At 40.2% G+C, this 8,154-nt stretch overlaps 1 non-coding gene across 1 annotated transcript; it reads right to left on the bottom strand.

The window, feature by feature from the left end:
- Positions 1-1,693: 1,693 nt before the first annotated feature.
- LOC145118083 (small nucleolar RNA R71) lies at positions 1,694-1,800 on the bottom strand. Its single transcript, XR_013713067.1, has one exon. It is a non-coding gene; the product is annotated as a small nucleolar RNA R71 (small nucleolar RNA).
- Between the last annotated feature and the right edge of the window lie 6,354 nt (positions 1,801-8,154).

Raw genomic sequence — 8,154 nt, 5'->3', positions numbered from 1 at the left:
GCAATTATGAACTAATTTCGTTAGTTTCTGTTTAGGGTAGACAAGTTTGCTCCTATGGATTAATTTTACTCTTTTGATTAATTCTTAATTGGTGATATTGTTTTGTTAAGCTTGTTAAAGAACCGCATACATTAATAACAACTATCTTCTGTTAATAAATCAGTAATTAAGTTGTATGAACATCTCTTAGTTATTAATTTCATATGATTTATGTGACCACGTAGTTATATGTCTAGGAACAACGAATGTGAAACTAGAATTAATTAGAAGATAGGTAAGTTAATACGTGAGCTTGTGTGATACACCATTAACAAGGGGTCATCTGAATCACCAATTTAATTAACAATTACAAGTCTTACTTAACCCAAATTAATACACTAGGAAATTTATTAGTTTGACCACTTGATCACTGCTTAAATTAATTTATTTTCTAATGATTGGTATGAGTTGAACCTAGACAGAAACCCTTTTTATCATCGAATTTAGTTGCAATTTAATTGTTAGCCGCTTAATTAAGTGTTAGTTAAGTTTTAGTTAAGTTTCTAGTCTTGTAAAACTAGAGAAACCCCTTCCATTTTATTATTTGCTTTAGATAATATTAGTAATTAGTTTAATTTCCGTTCCATGAGTTCGATACCCTACTTATTTAACTATACCACGATTGATAGGTCCACTGACTTTGTGTGTCTAATTCATAATTGAAAAGTATGATTAAAACTAGTTGGTTTTACACACATCAAGTTTTTGGCGCCGTTGCCGGGGAACGGTTCAAAATTAATTTTAATTTCTAGTATTATCAACCCTTTGTGTGAGATTAATCTTGCACAAAGTTATTGCTTTAATAGTCTAGGTATTATGTTTAGTGTTAAGTTTATCTGATTTATTAGAATTTTTGTTTTAGCCTTGAACTCGCCGAGTGTAATCGAAGCTACTCGACGAGTCCATCGCTGAAACCCAGTGTCGTTTTTATTTTATTTTTGTTCTTTTTACGCATGTTTTCTGTTTTGTTTACAGTTCGTTTATGACCAGGGGAGGAGGTACACCTTTGATCCCACCGCTTGAAGACCCGGAAGCAACCTTGAGGAAAAACAAAGGCAAGAACGTAGGAGAAACCACAACATCGACGAATTCACCGTTGAAGAATCTAAAAGCTCTTTTTAGTAAGAAAAAGAGCAAAAAAGTAAGAGAATCTAGCATATTTTCAGAGGCGGACGAGGACCCAAACAAGGACGATATTGTTTATGAATCCGAAAAAGAAGAAAGCGAATCCGAAGGAGGAAGTGACATAGAAGGCAGACTAGCAAACACCATGGCGAACATCGATGAAGTTCCCATGGGTGAATGGAAGAAAAGGATGTGTGACGACACCGGCCCGGGACTCGTGCAACCCGCGATTCCCGCAACTTCCACCTTTGAACTTAAAGGCCACATACTTGCTTAACTTAAGGAGATTTCATTCTACGAGAAGGATCATGAAGATGCATACAAGCATCTTGACGAAGTCAATGACATAGCCTACTACTTTAATGTCCCTAATGTGGCTCGCGACACTGTCTTGCTTCGTATGCTACCTGTCACATTCAAGGGAGCTGCTAAGGATTGGCTGAAATCACTTCCCCCAGGATCCATCACTACATGGGCTAAAATGAAAGAAGAATTCATAGACCAGTTTTTCCCGCCTTAAAAAATAGCCAAGTTGAAGAAAGCCATAGCTAATTTTGAACAACAAGCTGGAGAGTCACTATATGAGGCGTGGGAAAGCTACAAAGGCTTACTACGGAATTTCCCACATCACGATCTAAACAGCCAACAAGAAGTCTCCATTTTCTATGATAGAGTAAATGTGACAACCAGGCAACTCCTTGACTCGCAAGGACCACTCACAAAGAAACCACCTCCAGTAATAAAAGCTCTAATTGAAGAATTCTCTAAGAACTCTATAGAATATCACAATTAGAGTGGGTTGTGAAAATTATAGAGGACCTCATCTAACTAAAGATTGTGATCTTGACGAGAACGGGAATCGGAAGGTGCAATTGTGCTATTCAAGTGGTGATAGGTTTGATGACAATTGGCGAAAACCAAAGAAGGAATGGCTACCTTATGATGAGTACAAAAAGACAAGGGAGGAAAAGTATAAGCAAAAGGAGAGAGACTTTTATCAAAAGGAGGAACCGGTACATGAAAATAAATCAGATTTGGAAGACATGCTTACAAGATTCGTGGCCGCATCCAAGAAAAGACACAATGATACCGATGTTACACTCAAAGATCAACAAAATATGTTGAGAGAACACCAACTTATGATGAAAGATCAACAAGCCTTGCTTAGGAATCAGCAAGCATCTATTTCAACATAGAAAAGTAGCTTGGGCAACTTGCTCAACAAGTGAATGAGAGAAGACCGGGTGGACTTCCTAGTAATACCGAAAGTAACCCAAAAGGTGAACATATAAATATAGTGACAACTAGGAGTGGGAAGATTATAACTCCTCTGACCCCTATTCAGCAAGAAGATCCTAAACTGGTGCAAGAGGGTAAAGAGGAACGTGAAAAATCACAGAACCCCGATCCGACTCGCTAAGCCGACGTTACGGACTCGACGAGTCCCCCACCTGAACAGAAAAGTCAGTCTCCTGTTAAGCCATATCAGCCTCCACTTCCCTTTCCGGCTCGAGCTAGACAAGAAAAAAATGAATTTGACTACCAGAAGTTTCTGGAAAACATAAAGGCTCTCCATATTAATATGCCAGTCATAGAGGCGGTTGCACAAATGCCGAAATATGCCAAATTCCTCAAGGAGCTCCTAACTAATAGAAAGAAGATGGAAGAGGTGAAGAAAGTGGTCCTAAATGAGAATTGTTCAGCTGCCATGTTGAACAAACTACCTAAGAAGAAAGGTGATCTGGGAAGCTTAACATTGCCTTGCCAATTTGGAAACTTAGCTACCATTTATGAATTGGCTGATTCAGGAGCAAGCGTAAATCTCACGCCATACTCTTTTTTCAAGAAATTAGATCTTCCGGATCCAAGACCAATTCGAATGGCGATTCACCTAGCAAATAAAGCGGTCACATTTCCGAGAGGAATATGTGAAGATCTATTGGTGAAGGTTGATAAGTTCGTATTTCCCGTGGACTTTATAGTTTTAGACATGGAAGCGGATCCTCAAGTCCCGATAATACCTGGAAGACCTTTTCTTAACACCGCAAGTGCTATAGTTGACATGCGAGATTCTAAACTTACCCTTCGGGTAGGAGACGAATCAGTCACCTTTGGAGTTGATCAAGCCATGAAACATCCAAGGAATAGCGATGACACAGCATTTTCGGTTGACATGTTGGAAGAGTTGATGGATGAATGGAACGAAGATGAGCCGAACAAGTCCACCGTCACACATGAAGAAGAGTTTGATGCGGAAAGAGACCTGCTGGAATTAGAAAGACTGCTCGAGGAAGCTGAGTATGATCATCTAATCAGAAGTGCAGAACACCCGACTCGTCGAGTCGCCTCGACAGGCTCGACGAGTCCATCCAAAGAAACCCGATCAATCGCGGATTTTACGAAGGACTCGACGAGTCCCCTCACTGGACTCGACGTGTTCAACATTCAAAACACGAAAACTGAACTTAAGGCACTACCGGATCACTTGGAGTATGCGTTTCTTGAAGATGGCCAACAAAAACCTGTAATTATAGCCGCTGATTTTGCCGAACATGAGAAAGAAAGCCTTGTGGGAGTACTAAGGAAGAGGCAAGGTGCTATAGCATGGAAAATAACCGACATAAAAGGAATTAGTCCAGCTTATTGTTCTCACAAGATTAACTTAGAAGATGGAGCTAAAGCTATAGTACAATGCCAACGAAGACTTAACCCGAACATGCAAGAGGTTGTGAAGAAGGAGGTGGTTAAACTACTAGATGCTGGAATCATTTACTCAATCTCTGATAGCCCATGGGTGAGTCCGGTGCAAGTGGTACCAAAAAAAGGAGGAATGACGGTGGTGGCTAATGAAAATAACGAGTTAATTCCAACAAGAACAGTAACCTGGTGGCGTGTTTTCATTGACTACAGGAAATTGAATGATGCCACATGCAAGGATCACTTTCCATTGCCATTCATCGATCAAATGCTCGAAAGACTCTCGGGCCATTTATATTATTGCTTTCTTGATGGGTTTTCGAGGTATTTTCAAATTCCAATAGACCAACAAGACCAAGAGAAGACCACTTTTACATGCCCAAGTGGAACATTTGCATATAGATGCATGCCCTTTGGGTTATGCAATGCACCAGCTACTTTCCAAAGGTGCATGATGGCCATTTTTCATGATATGATCAAGAAGTTTATGGAGGTCTTCATGGATGATTTCTCAGTGTTCAGGTCATCTTTTGAAGATTGCTTATCTAATTTGGACTGGATGCTAGCTAGATGTGAGAAGACAAACCTTGTCCTTAATTGGGAAAAGTGTCACTTCATGGTGAAAGAAGGAATTGTATTGGGTCACAAAGTTTCAAGGAAAGGGATAGAAGTGGATAGAGAAAAAGTGGACACAATAGCTAAGCTACCCCCTCCAACTAACGTGAAAGGGGTAAGGAGTTTTCTTGGCCATGCGGGATTTTATCATCGCTTCATTAAAGATTTTTCAAAGATTACTAGGCCTTTAACTCAATTACTCTTGAAGGATGCCCCATTTGATTTTTCCAAGGAATGTCATGAAGCCTTTCATTTGTTAAAGGAAAGATTAACCACTACTCCTATCATGATAGCACCAAACTGGCATCTTCCTTTCGAGCTAATGTGTGATGCTAGTGACTATGTGGTGGGAGCTGTTTTGGGACAAAGAGTTGACAAGCATTTTCAGCCGATCTACTATGCAAGCAAAACCTTGAACCCAGCTCAAGAGAACTACACTACTACCGAGAAGGAGCTACTAGCTGTGGTATACGCCTTTGATAAGTTCCACCCTTATTTGGTATTATCCAAGACTATAGTTTTTACCGACCATTCAGCCCTAAAGTATCTTTTTGCTAAACAAGATGCTAAGCCCCGATTGATACGTTGGGTCTTACTTTTACAAGAGTTGGACATTGAAATACGCGATAAAAAGGGAATGGAAAATATAGCTGCCGACCATTTGTCAAGATTAGAGAACCCGCATTTGGAGGAGTTGGAAGAAAACAAGATTGGAGACGATTTCCCGATGAATATCTTTTAGTAGTATCTGGAGAAATACCATGGTTTGCGGATATAGCTAACTACTTAGCAACCAATTACATTCCAAAAGACTTAACCCGCCTACAGAAGAAGAAATTCTTTTCAGAAATCAAGTATTACTTTTGGGATGAGTCGTATCTCTTCCGAAGCTGCGCACACGGAATGATAAGAAGATGTGTATTCGGGAAAGAAAGCCGAGAGATCTTGGCACACTGTCATAGCGGGCCCGCCGGAGGACATCATGGAGCACACTACACAGCTAGGAAGATTTTTGATATTGGGTTTTATTGGCCTACCATTTTTAAAGATGTTGTGCAATTCGTCAAAGAATGTGATTCGTGCCAACGAGCGGGGAATATATCATCCCGAAATGAAATGCTCCAACATAGTATTCAAATTTGTGACGTATTTGACATGTGAGGGATTGACTTTATGGGACCTTTCCCAATGTCCAAAAGGAATAAATATATCTTGGTGGCGGTCGATTACGTTTCTAAATGGGCGGAAGCACAAGCATTACCAACTAATGATGCTCGGGTGGTGGTGCGATTTTTGAAGAAGCTTTTCTCAAGATTTGGAGTACCTAAAGCTCTTATTAGTGATCGGGGCACTCACTTTGCAAATGATCAATTAGCCAAAGTGTTGAAAAAATATGGGGTACACATAGGTTCTCCACATCTTATCATCCACAAACTAGTGGGCAAACTGAAGTGACGAATAGGGCGTTAAAAAGGATTTTAGAAAGATCGGTTGGAGGAAATCGAAAGGAATGGTCAGATAAATTAGATGATGCACTTTGGGCCTTTCGAATAGCTTTTAAAACACCTATTGGTACTACACCATATAGGTTAGTATATGGAAAAATTGTCATTTACCGGTTGAAATTTAGCACAAAGCTTTTTGGGCTTTGAAGATGTGTAATTTTGATTTGGCTGAACTTCGAACCAACCGGTTGATGCAAATGAATGCCCTTGAAGAGCTTAGAAATGAGGCCTACACTAGTTCCTTGATATACAAAGAAAAGACAAAGAATTGTCACGACAAAAGATTAAAGGGTAATAAGGATTTTCATGAAGGACAAAAAGTGTTACTCTTCAATTCAAGGTTCAAACTTTTCCCGGGCAAGCTAAAGACACGATGGGATGGTCCATTTAAAGTGAAGCAAGTTTTTCCACATGGAGCTATTGAGCTTATATCGAAAGACTGAACTCCTTTCAAGGTTAATTGACATAGAGTGAAGAGATATGAATAAGGAATTCCAAGAGATGAAGGTCTTGAAGAAGGGCTGCTTCTAGGAGGAGCTACAGAAACTTAAAGTGGGAAGGAGTCCAGCTAATGACTCCTTAAAAAGAAGCGCTTCCGGGAGGCAACCCGAGTTTAGAGTTTGCTTTCTTTTTCCTTTATTTTTCATTTTTTTAGGATCTGCTTTTATCAATCTTCTTCTATGCTTATGATGATTGCTTGAGGGCAAGCAATGCTCTAGTGTGGGGTTGGTGGCATACAATTTTCAAAAATTCAATTTCTTATCAGACAGAATGAAAGACTCGACGGGTCCCTAAATCTACTCGGCGAGTCCATTTAAGAAATCCCGATTAAACGCGGAATCACGTTACTACTCGGCGAGTAGACGTGTCTACTCGGCGAGTCCACGTATTTACCCGAAAAAAAAATTCACATTCAGTAAAAGGGGTTGCTAACCCTAATTGTAAAACACTTCAATATTTCACACAGCAGCCGCCCTACACGACGAGGAGCAAGGTTCTCTCAAGCTCTCATCTTGATTTCTTCTATTTCCTTCCAAATCCAACTAAAAGGTAACCATTTTCACTTTTAATCTTTTAAAAGTTTCAACCTTTGATGGAATTATACCCTTAATTTCTGAAAAATCCCGATTTTGACTACACTTGGAATTTAGGGTTTCGATTTCTTGCTAAAATAGGTCGTTTTAAACGAAATTTCTTATATATTCATGCTTAGTGAACATACCGAAGCAAACTCCTGGATTAATTTTTAGAATCGAGCAGTTAATTTCACCCAACTGGATTGGACTCGCACAGTTCATCCTGCTCGCCGAGTCGGTTCGTGGACTCGACGAGTCCACGTCACAGATGCTCAAAAATTTTGATGTTCTTAACTGCTTTATGTTTTGTTTGTGGTTTTCTTGATTCTGTCTTGTAGGAATTATGTCTAGGCGGGGACAAACTTCAAGGGGAGGTGGTTATGGGGACCTCCCGTGGTTAGCTTTTCCACAAATAACATCCAAGTCTTCATTGGCTCGTGCAAAAAACAAGTTGGAAGCATTGAAATGCATGGAAATATATGCCCCAAATGAAATTGACTGGCATTGGATTGGTGAAACTGGGTTGGAGGAAGAGTTGACCCCTTATTTGGTCAAGTCTTTCAACAATGAGGGGATGACTATAGTTTGCGATGGCTGGAGCCGACTCTTTAAGATTCAAGAGCCTGTTTATCAAGAGTTGTGCTGGGAGTTCTTTGCTACCATCTCCTTTCGAGGTGGTAGTGACTATTACAATCCAAACACTATTACTTCCTGTCTTGGAGGGGAGCTGCATCAATGCAACATTGTAGAGCTTGCATGGAGGATGGGGATATATGATCAAAATGTGATTATGTTTGAAGATTTTGAAACATTCCTAGGACATTGTCATAAGGACTTGCCCGAGGGGGTGGTTGCATCGACTTGGTGGAACACAATCGCCAACCGGGTCTACATTTCATCATCCGCTCAAGAGGGGAGTATCCGTTCCCCAATTCACCGCTTGATACATCGTCTGATCGCCAGTACTATTAACATGCGAAAGGATGACGATAAGGTCCCTACTCTTGACATTTTCTACATGTGGAGCATTATAACTCCCGATGTTTTCTGCAACTTGCCATATTGCTTGGCGAAATATTTAGCAGAAAGGGCAGTTA

This window comes from Lactuca virosa, chromosome 5 (assembly GCF_052849685.1).
Source record: "Lactuca virosa cultivar CGN04683 chromosome 5, Lactuca_virosa_CGN04683_v6, whole genome shotgun sequence".
Classification (NCBI taxonomy): domain Eukaryota; kingdom Viridiplantae; phylum Streptophyta; class Magnoliopsida; order Asterales; family Asteraceae; genus Lactuca; species Lactuca virosa.
The sequence above is the reverse complement of the archived record's forward strand: the minus strand, read 5'-3'. Positions and strand labels throughout refer to the sequence as shown.